The 22,096-nt window shown below is 38.3% G+C and overlaps 1 protein-coding gene across 1 annotated transcript in view; it reads right to left on the bottom strand.

Annotated features, from left to right (window-relative positions):
* The window catches only part of NALF1 (NALCN channel auxiliary factor 1), a 525,223-nt gene that overhangs the window by 345,549 nt on the left and 157,578 nt on the right, over positions 1 to 22,096 (bottom strand). The gene's annotated exons all lie outside the window — the stretch shown is intronic.

The raw sequence follows: 22,096 nt of genomic DNA, 5'->3' as shown, positions 1-22,096 counted from the left end.
GGAATGAATAATTTAAATAAGCAACCTTTTTTATTCAATGATAAACTGATTAATTTCATAATCACAAAAGTTTGTCCTTCGCTTCTGAAGAAGAAAACTAGGGACTTCCTCTTGATCTGTTTTCTGCAGATGAAAAGGCAAAGCCTGTATTCCTGCAAAGCTAGTGCAAAAATTAATTAAGGAAAAATGTTCTTGTAATTTTGGCACAACATGCCTACTGTTTCAATCATGCATGTTTAATCCACATGTGTCTCTGTTGCTTTGAATATCTGTAATATTTCATTGCATCCACTTTTCAGTTAAAGGGTCATAGGGGAGTTAACTTACCATTGATTCATTCTGCTACAGGGTATAAACTTGATTTGAGCTTGATTTTAAGCATGCTGATGAATGTGAGTAGATTTGTTTTCTTCAATAATTGAGAAGTTTTATAATTTTACCCATTACAGCAATTCAGCTTTTTTTTGTTTGGTTGGTTGGTTTTTTTGAAATTTAAAACTGATTTTGACCTCATCAGCGTAGCAGTTTGTTGTGTAATCCTGCCAATGCAATACAATGAATATCAGGGATCATACACGTGGAATTGGGACAGTTAAAATGAAAAAGGCATTTTTCCAAAGCTCAAGGAAAGTAAGCAGAAATTTCTTGAAAAGATTTTAGAAGAAACATCATTGTATCAAGCAGATTTGAAAGAAATTTGCTGGTGAACCAAAACATTAAGGACAATCATATTTTATCGATGAAATAAAGAATCACAGAATCATAAAATGGCTGAGATCAGAAGGGACCTCTCGGGGTCACCTGGTGAAACCTCTTTGCTCAAACAGGACCACCTAAAGCCTTTTAGGTGGCTTTGGGTGCCTCCACAACCTCCCTGAGCAATCTGTGCCAGTGCTTGGTCACCCTCACAGTTAAAAAGAGTTCTCTGATGTTCAGAGGCAACTGCCTCTGTTTCAGTTTGTGTGCATTATTTCTGGTCCTGTCACTGGGCACTACTGAGATGAGCCTGGATTTGTCTTCTTTGCATCCTTTCCTTCAGCTATTTATACACATTAGTAAGATCCTTCTGAGCTTTTATTCAGGCTGAACAGTCCCAGCTGTCATCCTTTCCTCATAGAAGAGACACTCCAGTCCCTTCATCATCTTAGCAGCCTGTCACTGGATTCTCTCCATTACATTCATGTCTATTTCATACTGGGAACCCAGAACTAAACCCAGCAATACTGGTGTGGTGTCACCAGTGCTGAGGAGCAGGTAAAGATCACCCCTCTCTACATGCTGGCAATAATTTGTCTAACACAGCCCAGCATAGCTTTTGCCTTCTTTGTAGGAAGGGCATTGTACTGGCCCACATTCAACTTTGTGTCCACCAGGACCCTTGTGTCCTTTTCTGCAAAGCTAAAGCCTTTAACTCAAATGACAATTTAAATTCAAGTTACCATTTAACGGTATTTTTTCCCTGCAGATTCTGAAGGACTTGATCAGAGAATTTTAAATCAGAATTTTCTGAATCTTTACTCTCCGTTTTACTATTCTGACACATGATATTGCTACCCAGCTTGACACATTTCTTCATGGAGACAGGGCAGGATTTTAGGGGACTGTACGATGCTATGTGAAGCTGTGTACTCAGTGGCTTTTATGGCATTATTACTCTTTAGAGCTTTGACATAATACATAAGCCAATACTGTTTTTTCTTCCTCTCAGTTGAGAAGATGAAAATTAATCTTCTGTCTCATCAGTTGCTTTTCAAATGTCTTTCTTTCAGCAATTTCATTATAGCAAAGGAGCCTATTGACACTTCTTGCTTCCTGTATGGTGCCAAATATAGAGATCCTAAAAAGGAAGCATACTCTTTATTTCCTAGAATTTCAACCAAAAGCGAATGTGAAGAAACACCCTTAATAATGTGAAGAATCAAAATATGAGAAAAGAGGTGGACTTGAACAATCCTCCCAATCTGTCACTGCTTCTTGTTCTTCATTTCTGAAAGGAGTGTAACTGGTTTTTCTTTATTTTTAATTCTCCCATTGCACATCTTGCTCCTTTCTTCACATTTCTTTTGTTTTTATTTCCATTCATTTTTTTTAAATCATCTGTAGCAGGTTGGAAATCCATCTCTCAACCACTCTTTCCTGCAGATCTCCTCCAATGTACTTCCTTTCAGCTAGCTGGAGCCCACAATACTCTATCCCACAACAAAACAAGAACAAAATGTTACTAGTCTGTGTTTTTACAGCCAATTTGCTATAATTACTTTCTTTTGTATTATATAACACAAAGTACAGTACATCATCTTCAAGAACAGGGAGGCTTCTTCTCAACTATTTTTAACAGATTTCTGTTTGCATTCCCTTTCCAACTTTTTCTTTGCAATCTCCCTGCTATTTTTCTCACAATCCAGAGTGCATGGTTTGACAATGAACACTGAATCATTGACCCTTTGGGTCAAGATCAACTGAGGTAATGAATTGTTGAATCTGAACAGGGAGGGTTCCTTACAATTGGTAAAGATTAAAAAACATATGTAACACAGCTCATAACACATAAAATGTTGAAGCTACTTTATAAACACATATTTTACTTTTCAGTGAATAACATGCTGAAGCTTTATTACATTTACAGTCTTGATAATGCCACACTTTTACACTGATAAAAAAATAACTGAAAATTGGGGGAAAATACATATACTGCTCTGCCACTTGAGCAACAGCGATAAATGGAAACAAGAATAGACAGTCCTTGAATGTAAAGAAATGCTCATAACTTTGAAAAGCTTTTTCAGTGAAAGCTTTTTCAGAGAAAGAGGCTTCCCATATGGTAAATTTCAGGAAGTTTTCTCTCTAACTTACACTACCATTTTAATGAGACTACTAAGTATATTTTTCCTTCTTCTCCTCTTTGTTTCTTATACATTTATATTATTTATTGTCATTTAGTGCAGAGCTTATTTTCTGATTTTAAACCTCAATTATTTTATTCTTTGCAATCTTCATCAATGTGAACTCGTGTTTTTAACTGGTAAGGTCACAGGAAAACTAATGGGATCAGAGAATCATGAGGTTGGAGGAGACCTCCAAGATCATCCAGTCAAACCTAGCACCCAGCCCTAGCCAGTCATCTGGACCATGGCACTAAGTGCCTCAGCCAGGCTTTGCTGGAACACCTCCAGGGATGGTGACCCCACCACCTCCCTGGGCAGCCCATTCCAATGCCAATCACTCTCTCTGCCAACAACTTCCTCCTAACATCCAGCCTAGACTTCCCCCGGCACAACTTGAGACTGTGTCCTCTTGTTCTGTTGCTGGTTGTCTGGGAGAAGAGACCAACCCCCACCTAGCTACAACCTCCCTTCAGGTAGTTGTAGACAGCAATGAGGTCCCCCCTGAGCCTCCTCTTCTCCAGGCTAAACAACCCCAGCTCACTCAGCCTCTCCTCACAGGGTTTGTGTTCCAGGCCCTTCATAAAGCTAAGCAACCTCAGCCCTATCCTTAGCTTGCTGCTCCCTGGCTCCCTTAGCTTTCCAGAAAATACATTATGTATGCATCAACTGTAGCATTTCTGTGTCAAGCACTGTTGGATATTAGTCTACTCCAGAATTGTTTATTTGGAAAAATCATGTTAACTTGCACTTGAGACTGTTTACATGCAATTCCAATAAAGCCATATTTTCCCCTTCTGGAGGCAAATAATATACATTCAAAACGTGCTAATTACTGTAAGAGCATCACTGAAAATATGACAGCCTATATTTATACTCATAGACCATGTTCACAGTTTGACTTTTTTTATATGTTATACTCTTAGGACTAAGTGCATTCTCTCCTTTAGCTCCTCCCCCACATATACTGGCCCAGAAGCAACAAGAAACTATCAGCTTACTGAAATGCAATAGAGACTCCTGCACGCTTTATATCCTATTCTTTCAGCTGTTGCTAAGACAAGGTGAAATCTCTTTAGAGCACATGTAGCTTTAATATATAATAACTAGAAGAGGTTTACTGCAAATGCTACATAAAGTGACTGCTAAATTTATTAGACACTAAATTTCTCATAGTTTTGACCTATACATCTCACTTGTGCATTGCTCTGGTCTAGAAATTTATGAGCAAGAGCTGTTGTGATTCCAGAATGGGATAGGTGTAATGCTGGTGTATGTACACACTCCACTGAGCTGAGTCCTGCTTTTAGAGACTAAATGGAGCATGCAGGAAAAACAAAGGGTTTATGTTATTGCTTTTGTCATATTATATAATAAGATGCAATATGGCACTACTGCAGTATTGCTACGGGTTCATGAGTCAGAAGAGATGTACACTCAGCAAAAGTTCAACCATATTTCAATTTGGCTACTCTTGCATTATATATCTTAAATGTCATTCTTACAACTACCTCAAAACAAGGCTATGTTAAGTATTAGCCTGCCTCAGAGTATCAAGGATGAACTTGGCCTAAGTGACCTGCTATAAAAAGTGTGGGCTAAAGTGAAAACTGGAGAAACACTTGAGATCCTTTTTGAGTGGTAGTCATGACAACTAAGCTGGGAGAATCACCCTTCCATATTAAAAACAAGGGGTGTGTAATGGACGGTTGTGGACTGTGCCTTATCTCACTAGGAGGGCAGAAATTCAACAAGAAGTAGTTCATATATTTCAACTTAATTTCAATCAGAATATGAGACAAATTTCAATACTACAGTGGTATGAAAGACCATTCCAGCTTTGACACCAATACCGTGTGATGACATAGGATGTGCTAACAAATGCTGACTCAGGTCTAGCCTATGCATAATAACGTGACCAACTGAGTGAGAGAAACTAACAATAGGCACAGACATTGATAAATCTACTGCTGGCCCTGCCTAATCCCTGAAAAGCTAAGACAATTGCTTCTGCTGCTGACAAAATGCTGAAGAGTGCGTGTGTTAAGCAAGATCACACTTCTCTCACCTTCTCATTACTCACAGCAATTTGCAAGACTGTTCCTCCCACTCAGCTGCACCATGCAGCCAATCGTCTTTCCCTCTCACAGGAATATCTGTAATATCCTCACAGGAATATCACAGACAGAAATAGACTCTTGTATATTATAATAGCATATTTAAGAGCTGTTTATGCAGTGCCTGTATAAATGGCGCAAAGAACACCACACTCATATCAAAGTGTTATTTTTGCTCCATTTCTCTTTTAAAGGTTATGGCCAATGCGTAAAGAAAATGAAACCAACTCAGTGCACTGTTCCAAACTTACTCATGCAAAACTCCAAATTACTTCAAAGGGACTTTTTGCAGTAGCAAGACAACCTAGTTCTTCAATTCTGAACTCACTGTGTCTATACACTGTTGTGTAGTAAAAAGTTTCTGTAACTTCAGAACTCACTGCGAAAAAAATAAAAATGCTACAAAATTTGCAAAGCTACAACTGATGTGATGGTCTTAAACCATTCTGCAGGATCACAAGTAGTGTTGGAAAGAAATAAACTATATCACCCATATACTTCGCTATGATACTTGGATTTTTGATTTCCCCTCTGGCTTGCAATTTTTATTTATTCCTTTTTCCTCCTCAGTAGAACTGGTGTGAGGATTAGAGTGCACAGGGAATTGATACATAAATGCTATAATTTTCTGGAGGAGGGAATGGAAAGGGGAATAAAATGCACTAATGGATCATAACCAGTCACAAGAAATTTTGAAAAGTATAATTTTGTTGGTCAAGAAGAGACGTGAGAGAAAAAGAGTGGAAATAAACGACTGAAGTGGTGACAGCAATTAGGAAAGAAAAAAGTATGTTAAAAAAAAAGGCAAGAAAAAAACCAAACCACTGGAATTTAAGGGATTCAATGAAGAAAGGTTAGTAAGTCTTGGGAGAATTTCAAAATGCTTCCCGTCTCCTCAATACAAAGTGACAGCCTACAACCACAGCAGTGAGTTTACATTCACATGGATCGAACTCAGTGAAGCGAGAAAAAGCAGTACAGTTCTCCTACCTTAAAGTGACTCAACCAAATCCATTATTATTGTCCTGTCTCACTATCAAAAGTCAGATTCTGCATACAGTGAATATATGAGCTATTCATACAGTTATTTCTTTTTGACTTCTGAGTTTCTTTTTGTTTTTAACTTCCTGGGCTGCTGCTCTAGATTCACTACTCATCACCAGTGTTCAGACTATAGCAAGGGAGGGGCTCCAATGAAGACAGTATGATCTAAACTTCATCTTGAGGACTGGAACTGAGGTGAAGACAGGGCAGTCTCTAAATTAAACTTCCAATAATCTTTTTGGGTTTTGTTTTAGCCCTGAATGAATACAGAAACAATAAATTTATTGATGTGACTGAGATTTCACAGTTTCATATCTGACATAGATATGTCTTTTGGGTTGTTGACCACGACCAGTAAAAACAAATATGTGATATATATGCAAGGACAGGCATTCAATTAATGTCTGAATAATTTTTTCTTTTAATACTCAAAGAAACAGATAAAACCCCCTCCACAATCCATCCAGGCATGCTTCACACCTGAAAACAGTCTTTAGAAAGTGCACAAATATGTTTTCAAGAAGGGTATGAAAATGCTAGGTTGATGTGCAATCATACAAACCCACAATACAAAATGCTTCTCAGCAAGCACAGCAAAATAAAGTTCTGCACAGCATACAAATTTAATCACTAATTGCCTCTCGAAAGGAGACTGAGTTGATTTTGCACTCCACCTCTAATATTTTTACTTTTGTGAATTTGTTAATATCCACTGAACTGTCTTCATCAACAAAGCCACCCTGGAAATACTTGTAGAACATTTAATGGAAAAAAAGCAGCAGTGAAGTCCATTCCTTGTACAGGAGAGGGAAAAGAGCAACAGTTGTTCAAAGTTAGCACCCAGCAGAAGAAGCTTTTCATACAGCAACAAAGCATTCTCAAACTACAGATCTGTTTAAACAAAAACTCTCTATCATGTTACTTGCTCTTCCCAGCTCTTAAATATGGTGTTAGTTAAAAGCTTCATCAAAGCACAACAAGGTGAGGTTCGTGACCAGGTAAAGAGGATGTTAGAACATTCTCAGCCAATTGATGTCTGGCCCTATGAATGGGCACATTGATTTCCTTCTGCATTGCTGGTACTGCAAAATCACTATCACTAATAGTATAAAGAGTTTAAATTGATGTTCACACTGTAAGAAAGAAATAAAGAACATTGGACATGACACTGCACTATCACTTGTAAAGCATTTACTTTTTTTTAAAAATAATTTTAAAAATCCAATTTCTTTTTAGAAATACTTTTCTCATTCCATTGTAGAATTGGCCAATTTAGAAAGTCAAATATCTCTTCTCATGAGTTGTTTTCTTATAGCATTATGTAATTGTTTCAGTTGGAAAAGATCTCCAGGAGCATTGAGTCCAACCACTGAACTAACACCACCATAACCCATGATCCATGTCCCAGAGTGCCATGTCTATGGATTTTTTAAACAGCTCCAGGGACAGTGAGTCCACCACCTCCCTGGGCAGCCTGTTCCAATCCATGACCACTCAGCAAAGATATTTTTCCTAATATCCAATCTAAACCTCCTCTGATGCAATTTGAGGCCATTTCCTGTCATTCTATCACTTGATGCTAGAGCGAAGAGACTGATCTCCTTTCAAGTAGTCAAAGAAAGCAATCAGGTCTCTCCTCTGCCTCCTCCAGACTAAACGACTCCAATTTCCTCAGCTGCTCCTCATATGACTTGTTCTCCAGACCCTTCACCAGCTTCACTACCCTCCTCTGGACATGTTTCAGCAACACAGTGTCTTTCTTGTAGTGAGGGGCCCTTATATATATACATAATAGCTTTCTCTCCTGTGTATTCTAATGTAAGATGTTATTGAGTCTGAGATTAATCAAACAACAAGCTGATGCCAAAATCAGAGAATTATTCAATATTTTATATCCAGCTTAACTCAATTCTTCAAAATTCCCCAAAGAATCAACTGCTTTGGCTTTGGCTTTGTTTAGTTTTGTTTCCCGTTTTTTAAATATTAGACTCCTTTGAGCCTTTCACTGAGAATCACAGAATCACATAATGGTCTGGGTTAGAAGGGACCTCTGAAGGTCATCTAGTCCAACTGCCTCTGCAGTCAGCAGGGACATCCTCAACTAGATCAGGTTGCTCAGAACCCTGTTGAGTCTCACATTGAATATCTCCAGGGATGGGGCCTCAACTTGTTCCAGTGTTCCACTACCATCACGGTAAAGAACTTGTTCCTAGCATCCAGTCTAAATCTACTCCTCTAGTGTCAATACATCATCCCCCCCTCATCCTATTATTACAGGCCTTTGCAAACTGTCTCTCTCCATCCTTCTCATAGGTCTCCTTCATGTACTGTAAGGCTGCTATTAGGTCTCCCCTGAGCCTCCCCTTTTCCAGGTTGAACAATAGAGCTCCCTCAGCCTATCCTTGTAGCAGAGGTGCACCAATCCCCTGTTCATTTTTGTGGCTTTCCTCTGGACCCATTCCATCAGGTCCACATTCTTCCTGTATTGAGAACTCCAGACCCAGATGCAGTAGTCCAGATGAGGGTTCACCAGAGCAAAGTGTCAGAATCACCTCACTCAATCATCAGGCACAACCCTGATCTCACAGATTCAATTTCTGGATAGGGGCTATTCCTGCCCATACAAATAATGGGAGAAACTCCATCAATATTGACTTCTACTTATAATAGTTATTAAGTTCTGCAAAAAGTTACACAGTAGTAGGCACCCTCAAAAAGGCCAAGGTGGTGTCTGGTATACTGGATGTGCTCACTAAGCATGCACTGTGAAATAATTATGTTATAGCCGTGCTTGGGATGGATGGAGATAAAACTTCTCAGCACAGCTTAGCTGATTAAATACAGAAAAAACCTGCAGCTTCTTCTACTGCCTTATTTGCTATATATGTAGCATCAGAGACTGTACTGAATGTACTTTTTCATCTATGTTTTTATTCCCCCAAACAAAGGAGGCAGAGGAAGAAAGCTGAAGTTCCCCTCCTCTTTACCCACTCTCACAGGTCTTGAGTGTGACAAGGAAGAAACCCCAATACATTTAAAATACATAAAACAGTATGAAAGCAATCTGGAAGAGACTACTGATGTCCCTTGACAATTCAGTGGTTTCACTGCTGTGCCAGGAATCTATGACACCTAATGGCTCTGGGTCTGCCAAGTCTTCCAGCCCTCCTGTCATGTTTAGCAAAACCACTCATGTGTGCAAGGTCTTGCAGATCCAAGCAGTAAAAGGTGATGCAGAAGAAATGTGTCATGAGGAACATCTTAGCAGGATCAGTCTTGATTTAAGTCAAATTTTCACTTTCTTCAGTACAAGTTAAAACATGTCTCTCTTAGCTGCACCTAATATATTTCCCCATCCTTCCACTCAATACTTGAATACAGAAAAAAGATGTAGCTTCAAGGCTGTATTACAACACTACCTCATAGAGCTGTACACGAAAGAACAAACTACTCTGTTTTGCAGACTCATTTTGATTCACTTTCTAAAAATCAGAAATTAAAATAGGTATTTATCTGAAGATGGATATAAAGGTGCATCAGATAGGAGTTGTCAGGCCAATGCAGCATTTCCTCTGTGAGCCACATGTTACTCTAATGCTTGTAAGGAATAGCAGTAAAGCCATAAGACAATCAAACATAGTTTTCAAGTGGTTTATTTTGAAAAAAAATGAGTGTTACATATGTCAGTTTTCATTCTTCAACACCACACTTATTCGAACATTGTAATGTTCCTTAAATATCAGTATTCAATTATTTGACGCACTCATGGAAATGAAAGAGGTATTTTTAGGTAAAGCCATTGTTAAGAGCAATGTTACCACACCAGAGTTAGCAGTATGTTTATAGTGTCAAGGTTTTGGGTGTTTTTTTAAATTTCAAGAGGAACAAAATATAACCTTAAACTTAAATCATCATCTCTGGAATCTGGGCAATCTACAGAATCTCTACTTCCCTAAGCAGATATTGGGGGAAAAAAAAAGGAAAACCAGGGGGAAAATTAGATGAAATCCCAGTATCAACACCTTTCATTTCAATTTACATAACATTTCACTCATTCCACTCCTTGCCCCCCCCCCGAATATTTCATTGAACCTCCATGACATTTATTAAATACAGATTTTCATAAAAGCTATCAGTTTGCACTAAAATAACTCTGAATTTAGCAAACGAGGCTGATAATTTCTTTAAGAAAATCTAGTGATGTAGGTATATCAAGAAGAATCCTTATTATTCAGACAGACTCATATCTGTCCTTTTCACATCATAATAAATTGTTTGCCTGTAATTTAAATTTGACCTCTTTTATGAAAAAAAATCCATCCTGATTTCTTAATGAGTTCAAATAGCATTGCCATGCACAGTATTTTCTCTTCTGAGCAGTCTCTGAACAAAGCTGAATCCTCAACTAATTTCATGAAGGTTATGTGTCTGATGATTTCACAACATTGTGTTCTTTTTGAACAAAATAAACCTGACTAGGCAACATTTTGTACACCACAGGACTGAAACCACTGTAATCGGTAAGAAACATGACTGCAGAACAACTGGCACAGATAAACTCTATTTCATTTCATTAACTCTGTCAGATATGACTGGAAAATGGAAACATTAGGAAAAAAATAAATTGAAACAGAGTATTGTACTAGAAGGTTTCAGGTTTACATAGAAAACACCATTTTTTTAAACATAAGTAGTCAAACCAAGTATTCCTGACCAACTGGAGTCAGTACATCAAAATGTTTAGGGAGTGCATAATGAAGCTGCATATTTTCCTCTATTAATTTCTAACACTGCTTCAGGGAAAAAAGCTCTGAAAGATCATGTCCCAGACATATTCAATATGCAGGAGTATACAAAAAGTACTTTCAAAACTAGCAAAATAGAATGATTCTCAAAGTTGATGAAATACATACCTTGAAAGCATCTGTAAAATGAGCTTTAAAATCTGTTGTGATTGAGAAAAGAGATTAGTTTGCCTGTACAAATCAAACCTTTTCCCATTTAGTGGCAACAAAACAGAGTTCTTTATTCTGTTCTGAAACTCAGATTCTGCTAAATGATAAGAATTTCTACAACAGATCAGAGATAGAATTTTTAGTTTGCATAGTGCAGTGCATGACTGAAAAATCACATGCTGCTATTTAATGTTGGTATTCCAATGTACATTGTTTTTTGAGAAATAAATTATAAAAAATACACTACTGTTAAGATTTTAGCTTTCTAAAGGAAAAAGAAACAATCTGCTCCTTAGTTTCTCTGCTGTGATGCTCATTTCTTCAAAAAAACACCGCTGTATCTTAATTTGGCTTTCATGTATGTTTACCCTTCTTTCCTAAATACATTTAGCCAAAGAAATTTCTGCTGCCTAACTTGTTTCAAAAGCATTGAAAATGGGAGCAGGAAAAAATCTAGTCACAGAGATCACTTTGTCACAAACACACACGTGGAGACATAGACAGGAGATCACTAGTGATGCTAAAGAATAAAGACCTGCATATACACATACAACTGCATATTCCCAATGAGGAGATGTTTAGACTATCCTTTTTAGATTATCTCATCTGGTTTTGAGCACAGAATGAAAGCATTTCCTATTCTGTGTGGAAAAAAAAAGCGTTACACATGATTCTATGACTATCATCACCTGGTGAGTGACAGCTAAATCGACCACTGCTGGTATTTAAGACCAACCAAGCCAACTCATTAGGTAGAAAAGTGATCATAGAGTTATAGAATCAACCAGGTTGGAAGAAACCTCCAAGATCATCCAGTCAAACCTAGAACCCAGCCCTAGCCAATCAACAAGACCATGGCACTAAGTGCCTCAGCCAGGCTTTGCTTGAACACCTCCAGGAACGGTGACTCCACCACCCCCCTGGGCAGCCCATTCCAATGCCAATCACTCTCTCTGCCAACAACTTCCTCCTAACATCCAGCCTAGACTTCCCCCGGCACAACTTGAGACTGTGTCCCCTTATTCTGTTGCTGGTTGTCTGGGAGAAGAGACCAACCCCCACATGGCTACAACCTCTCTTCAGGTAGTTGTAGACAGCAATGAGGTCCCCCCTGAGCCTCCTCTTCTCCAGGATAAACAACTCCAGCTCTCTCAGCCTCTCCTCAGAGGACTTGTGTGCAGGCCTTTCACCAGCTTTGTCGCCCTTCTCTGGACATGTTCCAGCACCTCAACATCTCTCTTGAATTGAGGAGCCCAGAACTGGACACAGGACTCAAGGTGTGGCCTGACCAGCGTTGAGTATAGGGGAAGAATAACCTCCCTTGTCCTACTGGCCACACTGTTCCTGATGCAGGCCAGGATGCCATTGGCTCTCTTGGCCACCTGGGCACACTGCTGGCTCATCTTCAGCCTACTATCTACCAGTACCCCCAGCTCCTTTTCTTCCTGGCTGCTCTCCAGCCACTCTGTCCTCAGCCTTTAGTGATATACTATGCAGCTGAAGGAAGGTCCCTCAGAAGTCAGCTGAATCTAACCAAGTTGCATGTTGAAACTAAACACAATTGCATTGAACAATAAATATTCTACACATTAATCAGAGACAAAAGTTAATCAAATCCCAGATACATAGCAAGCAGTCTAAAAAAAGCAGTCATTCAAAGAAAAAAAAAAAACAGAAGAACAAAAAGGTAAAATAATTACAGCATTTTATATATCATCATTAGAGATGTCCAATGAAACTCTAAATCTAATTTAAACATATCTTTTGTCTGTAATAATCCACTCAGAAAGTTGTTTTGAATGTGTTATTCTACATTTACAACAAAGTTCAAACCAAAACATTGTCCAAAACTGAATCACATTAAGGTCTAATTCACAATTATGCTTTCTACTTTAGTATCAGAAATTAAAAATTCCTTGAAACCTATTCTGTAAACAAAAGTCAGAAGGAAAAGAACAGACTGAAGAGATCAAATTTATGGACACCATTCATTATTAAAGGCATCAATGAAATGTGAATGCTGGAAAGCAGTGGTCATTTCAGTAAAATGCTGGGGTTTTCTTATGGTGGGGTTTTTGGTTTTTTTGTTTGTTTGTTTTGGCTTTTTTTGGTTGATTTTTGATTTTTTTAAATAAGGATTAATGATTCAGGCTTCATTGTTTCTTGCACAGTATTTTGTTTTGTGATATAAAACCACCACCTCATTTGCTGGAACAATACCAATCCTTATATAAAAGAGATCAAGGAACTATTTCCTTCTGAATATGAGGGAAGTATCATTGTCAAAAAATCCCTCCTTTCTTTTTCTGCTAGTTCTCCAGATGACTTTGCAATCCTGAATTATTTACATCTAGACAAAAGCTGTGATATAATTTTACAAGAGGATGTCTCAAAAATTTTCCACCTCAGTCAACAAGACATATGATATTCCCTGAGCATAACAGCTTTCCTGCCAAAAATTAAAGTACCTTTCTACTTACTGCCAACCCACCTGACTCTACCTAAGCAAATTCCTTGCCAGGTCCATCAGTCTTTCCATCCTAGACCCTCAATCCATTCATTCTTGCTCAACTTAATATGTGTTTTCCTATCTGCCAAATAATGAAACACCACTTAAACAGTCTAAAATATGCTAAAGTGCTATCTCTTTAGATAAAGTGAGGCACGGGCTGCTTAATTCTGTGAATCTTGATCTTGTCATATGGACTGTAAATTCAGAGAGTGAGACCTCATGTGATCTGAATGGATCTTCTCTGATTGCCAATGATCTCTGCAGTAGAAAGTGCCAATACATTGGAAGTAGGAATGGTCCCCAACAGAAAGTAAGGAAACACAGCCACAGTTGCCAAAGAGCTGCTCTGAACTACAGCTTCTACTAAATTCAAATACCAGGTCTCCTCAAAAGTCACACCGGCAAAAATTCAAGCTAAAGATCACCTTTATAGTTCAGTATATTCTAAGAACCTTGAATGAAAGATTTGGTTTGATTATGATTAGTGAAGCTAAAGCAATCAGTAAACTTTTCATTCCAGCCCCCTCTCCTCTACTAAGATTATAATTCAAATTCCCTTTTGCATTTCCTGCTCAGGAAGCTATTCAAAGCAGCTAAACAGAAATGAAGGAAAAACAAAACTTCAGAGAGTAATATCCCAGTGCTCTTGGTACCTAAAATAAATGTCTTTTTAAAAAGGTGAACAGTTGCAAAATCAACTGGATTACTTAGTCTGCCTTGTAACTTTATCTCCTAGTCCTAAGAGTTAACTAAAGAGGAAATGCTGGTGCCAGGAGGACAGGAAAGGAGTAAAAGCCAAGCGATAGCACAAGCAAAAAAAAGGGACAAAAAGAACTCTGAAAGGCAAAAGGCATGGAAAAGAGGGAATTTTATAACAATAGAGAAAAAAGGAGAACAGCCCACACTACTTAAATTAAGCAGGTAATTAAGGAGCCTTAGTTGTGTAGTAAACTCTATATAGCCAAGCAAAGGTGGCAGATACAAAAGCAAAACGGAGATTGTACTTCAGGAAGTTTCAGAATAGTCTGACTTCATCAATGAATTCACATCTTAGATCTCCATTTGGCTGCTATGCAAAATACATAGTAACAGTTTGCAATTTACTCTTATTAGAGTGAAGCCATTCTGTTTGATTTTCAGTCCACTGAATCAATCATTAAGCTTTTTTGCCAAGATCAAGCACTGATTTGTTTCTAGATGGTAACTCTATAGGTCAGTTAGATCCTCATGATACTAACCTGTCAAAGAGAATGCTTTAGGTTATTCCCTACTGTGGTAATCCAGACATCCAGATAGTTACTACACAATATTTTATGAGTTGAAATTTAATAAAGATGTTGATGTGCTTGAACGTGTCCAGAGAAGGGCAACAAGGTTGGTGAAGGAGTTGGAGTACAGCCCTATGAAGAGCATCTGAGGTAGCTGTTTAGCCTGCAGAGGAAGATGCTCAGGAGCTACCTCACTGATGTCTACAACTACCTGAAGGGAGGCTGTAGCCAGGTGGGGGTTGGTGTCTTCTCCTAGGCAACCAGTGACAGAGCAAGAGAACACAGTCTCAAGCTGTGCCAGTGCAGGTTCAGGCTGGACGTTGGGAAGAAGTTCTTCACAGAAAGAGTGATTGCCATTGGAATGCACTGCCCAGGGAGGTGGTGGAGTCACCACCTCTGGAGGTGTTTAAAAGGAGACCGGATGAGGTACTTAGTGCCATGGTTTAGTTAATTAGAAGGGTTAGGTGATAGGTTTGACCTGATGATCGCAAAGGTCTTTTCCAACCTGGTTAATTCTGTGATTTATCTGCATATCTATGTGCATACACAATCCATACAGCTTTTGTGTGATATTACTGTTTGCAATACTCCTACTTACATTATAGATAATTATGACTTTTTTCTTTCATGTCCTCTGTGTATATGAACAATTTGGCTGATGTTCCAAACACTGAATTAATCTCGTTCTCATTGTAATGACAGATTAAAAGAAATGACCTACTTTTACGATGTGCTTATTGGGTTTTCTCCTGAATTTATCTTTATTGCTTTCTAAGCTCCCCTACTATCATGTGTTTTCCTCATTTCTTACATCTTAATGTTCCAGTCTTCCATTTCCTGTGTAAAATAGCTATAAGTGGATTAAAAGGCAAGCATTAAAGATATAGTTTGTACTGCATAATCAGATGATCAAATGTTAGCAAAATACAAGGCTGAATTTCCTAGTATGTTTTAACTCTTTGTAATCATATTTGATCCTTTCCAGGCGGTACTTTGATCCTTTCCAGAGGTACTTAAATGAAATTTTTAAACAAAAACCCAAGAAGTCCTTGAGAAATTTTGATGCTTGGAAAAAGCTGCATTTTTCACAAGACTTTTCTTCATAAAGTCTGACAGAAAATAATATGCAAACATCATTTTCAAAGAAATAACCTTTTCATCTCTTTCTTGAGAGTTATTTTGCTGTAACTTTGAAATTACCAGAACAAATTGTGATCTTTCAGCCTATCTTTCATTGTTAACCAAACCTATATCTGAGTCATTCAAATAACACGTGAGTATTCAGATACTTGCATTTTAAAGAGAAAGCATAGGTAACCATGGGACAATCTATTCTGCAACACTAGTTCCATCAAATAGCTAATCAAAGCAGAAACTTGGTAATGCTTTCAAAATATACAACAAAGTAACAAAATATCTAGATATTTACAAATATGTATATTTTAAGATTCTTTTTGTGTGTGTTCACACACTTGTCTCCGTATCAGCACACATTTGCAATCCATGTTTAATGTCATGCATTGTATTCAATTTAAGGAAATACAACACAGACTTAAAGGTTATGCTTCACACTGTAGTACAGACTTGAAAAAATATGTTAAGTTTTATTTAAGCTTCCAGTCACAGCCTATAGAGCAAGGAAAGGGCAACATTAAGTATGTTGTCTTCTAAATGCATGTTATGATTGTGTATACACTTTTCTCCCATATAGATCTTGTTATACTCGGTGCATACTTTGCTCATTAAATGACTCTCCAGTAGTTTTCTTCTCATAAATTGCTTAATATAGAGCCTTATTTATTGCATATTTTTCAGACCTACTTTGATAGCACAATTAGTCATTCCTTGCAGGATTTTAGAGTGATTCTCTGTATGGCAGGGGAGTGTTTGCAAAGACTTTTTGCTCCACATCTATTAAGTGAAGTTAGCATTTAGTGAATTTCCATCTAGGCAAGGAAAAAAGAGAAAAAAGTATCAAAGCCAACGACTCCTTCCAACACTGGGTGACCAATTCAGGGTGCCCAACACCTAATTTTTCAAAGTACTTTAGCCTTTAAAGATATGTTCAACACTGCTTTGTCTGAGCATAGCACTCCTGAGATCACAGCACAGATTAAGTGCTCTTAGACTATCAGGCAAGTTTCCTGGGCGATGGCGTTCAAGATTGGACATGGCACTTGGTGCCATGGTCTAGCCTTGAGCTCTGTGGCAAAGGGTTGGACTTGATGATCTGTGAGGTCTCTTCCAATCCTAATAATACTGTGATATTGTGATATCAGCTCATGCAGCTCATGTCCAGAAACTGTTGTGGAGCATATGCAAACAGAATTTTTGCCACTTGGCCAAATCTGGATGGAATTTTATGAGACCGGTAAAAATTCCTCTCTAGCACATACCTCTCAACATCCCATAATATCTATAATCCTGTTCCATATCTGTGAGGTTTTAACAAGATTTATCATCTTAGCCTTTTTTCTCAAAATTAAATGAATGGAATTGATACAAATTTGGTCAATCTGAATAAATTATCAACCTCTAATGTTTTAGATCACACAGTCAACAACTGATACATGGCTGATAAAGTGACCTACTGCCAGCCCCAATCCTATTTTTCCAAGGCAATTCTATACTACCACAGGGACGGTAGCACTATTAATATGCAAACTGTATTTGCCTATCTCATTCGCACTCATCTCCTTGCCTGCTTCAGCTGAAGTGGTTTATTTTACTTTCTTAGTGTACTTGCTGACTTGGTCATTTCTCTATGTAAAGCACACACAGTAAGTCATACTAAGTATTTTTACTGTTAGCCTTTATGTTTCGTTCATTGTTGCTGGCATCCAAACTATTGAATACTGAATGATAGCAGCATCTGTCAGCAGTAACTAATTAATTGAATAGACTGAGACAAGGGGAAAAGGAATAGGCAAAAAGTGAGGCCAAAAGTGCTGATGCTCTGAAGTATTATGAAAAGCTGCAACGAACATGCAGGAGTTTGTCCTATTCAAACAAAACCATGTAAGTGATCTATTCATTTGTATACCTTAATATATCTTTATTTACCTTGTAAAGGTAAGATATACCTTGTATATTTTAATTTGTAACTAAAATGAAGGGTCTGAAAATAAATCTAAACAAAAAGATACTCAAGTTCTTTGCTTTATAAACTAACCTTGGAAATCACAGGGTTTCCTTCAAAACTATTCAGGACAACAAACTCCAAACTTCTGAAACTACTTCATTGTTCCAAGCATAATTAAACGTATGGTAAGAAATTAGGGCATAGATTTCTTTTTACTTGTATAATGAGCGTGAAGCAATAGAATTTTTTTTTGTGGGAAGCTTCTGGTTAAGTATAACAGTATTTAGATTCTGTTTCTATGTGTCTATTATTCTTAATCTTAAAACCTGCCCCCTTGTATTGGGAATGGTAGACATAGTAGTGAAAGACTGCTTTTAGTGGTATCTCTTACACTGCCTTTTCAAGAAATGTATTTTTCTGTAGGAATATCACACATAAAATAAATGTATATCTATTCATAGTAAATTATCTTGTTCTTCAGTGTACAAATGATATAGAATCGTTTAGGTTGGACAGGACCTCAAAGATCATCCAGTCCAACCCCCCATCATAGGCAGAGACAGCTCCCAGTAGAACAGATCACTCAAATCCTCATCCATCCTGGCCCTGAACATCGCCAGGGGGGGAGCAGCCACAACCTCCCTCCATATGCACATGGATTGTGAATGAAGTAGTTTGAAAGCTGAATTATCTGCTAAATAATACAACCTTACACTCCATAAATGGAGCCCTATACTGATCATGCTGAACTGGGACTGACTTTAAAACAACAAAGCCTAGAAAAAAAAGTATGCAATTTTTTTTTTTAAATGAATCACTCATCACGTCCATTAGTCACTAACATGAAGATTTCTCTGGTCACAATTAACAGCAGTAGTAATATGAGGGAAATTAAATCATTTCAGCTGAAGCTCTGCCATCAAATACAGACAGGTGGTCTTTAACAGGGTAAGACTCTGATTAGGCCTGCACTTTAGTTAGACTTCTAAATCACAAGTCTGAATCAACAGTCCTGCAGTACTCTACAATTAAACAAGGTTTGCAAGCCGGGTAAGAAACTTCTTTGGGCTCTTCCTCTTCTATTATTGAACATTTAGGGAGATGCTGGAATGTGTCCAGAGAAGGGCAACAAGGATGGTGAAGGGCCTGGACACAAACCCTATGAGGAGAGGCTGAGGGAGCTGGGGTTGTTTAGCCAGGAAAAGAGCAGGCTCAGGGCTGACCTCATTGCTATCTACAACTACCTGAAGGGAGGCTGTAGCCAGGTGGGGGTTGGTCTCTTCTCCCAGACAACCAGCAACAGAAGAAGGGGACACAGACTCAAGTTGTGCCGGGGGAAGTATAGGCTGGATGTTAGGAGGAAGTTCTTCCCAGGGAGAGTGATTGGCATTGGAATGGGCTGCTCAGGGAGGTGGTGGAGTCACCGTCCCTGGAGGTGTTCAAGAAAAGCCTGGATGAGGCACTTAGTGCCATGGTCTGGTTGACTGGCTCGGGCTGGGTGCTAGGTTGGCCTGGATGATCTTGGAGGTCTCTTCCAACCTGGTCAATTCTATGATTCTATGATCACCATGACTGTTCTTTTAGTTAATGGTAGGTTACCAAAACTTCATGGGCTCAGCTATTTACATCTAGACTCCTCACCTAAGAAAATCTATAGAAGGGCTACACAGAGCCGATATCACCCTGTAAAAGATGAGAAATACTTTTGGCTTAGTTCTTCACAGCTACTTCACTACTAGCTCACGACTTCATTTGACAGCTCAGTATATCAACCACATCAGTTCTACTTCAATGAAGGATAGCATTCACATAGAAGCAAAGATATGTCACCTTCTCAAGATGTCTCATGACAAACTGCACACACTTCAAACAATGTATATCAACAAATAGATGGTTTAGTTTCACAGTGTACATTACAGGAAAAGTCTTCCCTGACAGCCTATTTGTCAGTGCGTCAGATGCAGCACTGTAACACCAGACCATCTGGAGATTCCAGTGAAAAAACCACTTAGGGTGAAATTCCTCCTTTGGCTACTGCTCACTGAAAGGAGACAGAATAATGGGCCTTCTCTGGGGTTTGTCATAACATCAGAAACCAGGGATTGACTGTGCTGCTTTTATTTGTATTGGCTTGAAAAAAAGATAGAATATACTGTAGCAGTGAAAGCAGAGGATTGAAATTAAGACTGAGTCATGACAAAACACTGCTAAGATTTACTCCTCCATTTTCACAAGGGGAGGAACGTGTATTCTATATACACACACATTTTCAGTCTTTAAATGCCACAGCACCAAACTCATCAGACTACTCAGATTCAAACAGCAGTTTTCATCAGATTCTTGATGGGAGCCATGAACACTACTGAATTATTTTGTCTCATTTGCATCAAATGACCCACAGTCACTAATGACTTATGAACTCCTGATGCTCGTAATATAAAACTCACTAATACGTCTATTGCTCTAATTGGCCAGGTGGAGTTTTAACAGCAATACTATCTTACAACAAAACATACTTTGTATAATTAGTGTGAAATTTGTTACACACTACTTTAGAGCACTCTGTCCAATAGCTGCAAGAAAAAGAAAGAAAAGAATCTTCACTATTTTTATAGTGATTTCTACCTGCTGCAATTAATGCTACTGTTGGAGGAAGAAGTTTTTGGGACTATAGAAACTTACATAAAATACACCTAGGTAAATGCTCCAAATGAAATACCAGGGGAAAAATGAAATATATGCAAATAGAATTGGATGACAGTTAACTGTGTCCTTGGGATAAAAATAATCTAGATTGGACAATGTATTTATAAAGTAGTTAAACAACAATCCCACAGTAGTCATGCTATACTTAGTTTAGTAACAAAGCTGATCCATTTAGATTTGCTCACATTTGCTGTTAGATGCACTATAATTGAGGAATACCAAATGCTGTACTTTCATCTGATTTGCTGCTGATTAACAGCAGAAGAGATCAAACTTAGAGCTTTTTAAGAACAGATGGTGCTTCTTTCCTCTTCTTACTGGTCAAAAAATTCAGAGAAAATGCATATGAGAAGACGGATGTAGATAGAGAAGCAACTGAAAGAGAAAAAGGAGTTTGCCAGATCCCATAAGCAGCTATAGAAACAAATTATACCCATTTTCCACTGTGGGTGTGCAAATTTGAGGATTCACAGATGGCTTGGAATTCAGCTCCTTATCAGAGATGAATCTGTTTCCAAGTCAGTCTGAAAAAGGGGTGCCGAGTGACTGCAAAATCATTTTTTTGCCACTTTTACTACTTGACAGTTTCCCATGTTTCCCTCGGCTTTTTTCTCCAAATTGATAAAACTTTAAGTAAAAATGATAGTTTATTGAGGTACTGTGGAAAAAATGGACAGTGCCACTACCTGCCCAGATCAGACAACTGAAAATTAGTTTCAATGTGGTTTTCCCTAAAGCCTAAGGGGACTTGAGGAGTTCTCATATCCTCCCACCTACTCCTTATAAATAAAACCATGACTCACTTTTAAAAATTTGGTACCAAGTGAGTCATTCATTTGCACGCTAAGCTTGAGACACCTCAAAATGGTGGTCTCCTTTCCTCCAGCATGAGGACAGGAACATTTCCAAATTCTAGGAAGTACAATTCAATGTAAAGGGATGTGCTCTGCTTTCTGAGAATCAATCATAACAATAAGGAAAATTATCTCAAGTGTGCCGAGCAAGTGTTTGGTCAGTAATGAGGTACTAGAATACAATGCCAGAAGCAGACCTGTTGCTGTTGAGAAGGCATTGTCCATTTTTGTTCCAGAGCACCAAAATGCTGGTTTGGAGTGTGGTATTTCTAGTTTTATACTGACAGTAGCCCTTTCTTCGAAGTCCACTGGATTATCAACACATCTTTTATAAGCTAAGATCCTTTATTTGCCATCCAAATGCATCAGGCTCCATCTGCTACGACTTGCACCAGTCTGTTCTGTAAGTCAGAAAAATCGAGCATTTCAGCCTACTGACACATCTTTCTATTGATTAATGTTATGAAAGAGGTAAGAAACTTGTTTTGATCTCTGCCAGACTCACCAGTGGACCAAAATCTCACCATGCACTGACCTACTGCATGATTTTAATTCTTTGTGATGACCCAGTTGAAATTTCATCAATATAGCTTAGCTAGTGCATCTATCAGTGAAAACCAACTGCAACAGCCTTGCTGAGCCCTTATTTGCTTCTGTCACATAGTTCATGAGGGTT

Source organism: Pogoniulus pusillus, chromosome 5 (assembly GCF_015220805.1).
Source record: "Pogoniulus pusillus isolate bPogPus1 chromosome 5, bPogPus1.pri, whole genome shotgun sequence".
In the NCBI taxonomy this organism is placed as follows: Eukaryota; Metazoa; Chordata; class Aves; order Piciformes; family Lybiidae; genus Pogoniulus; species Pogoniulus pusillus.
This window is presented reverse-complemented; position numbering and strand designations above follow the sequence as displayed.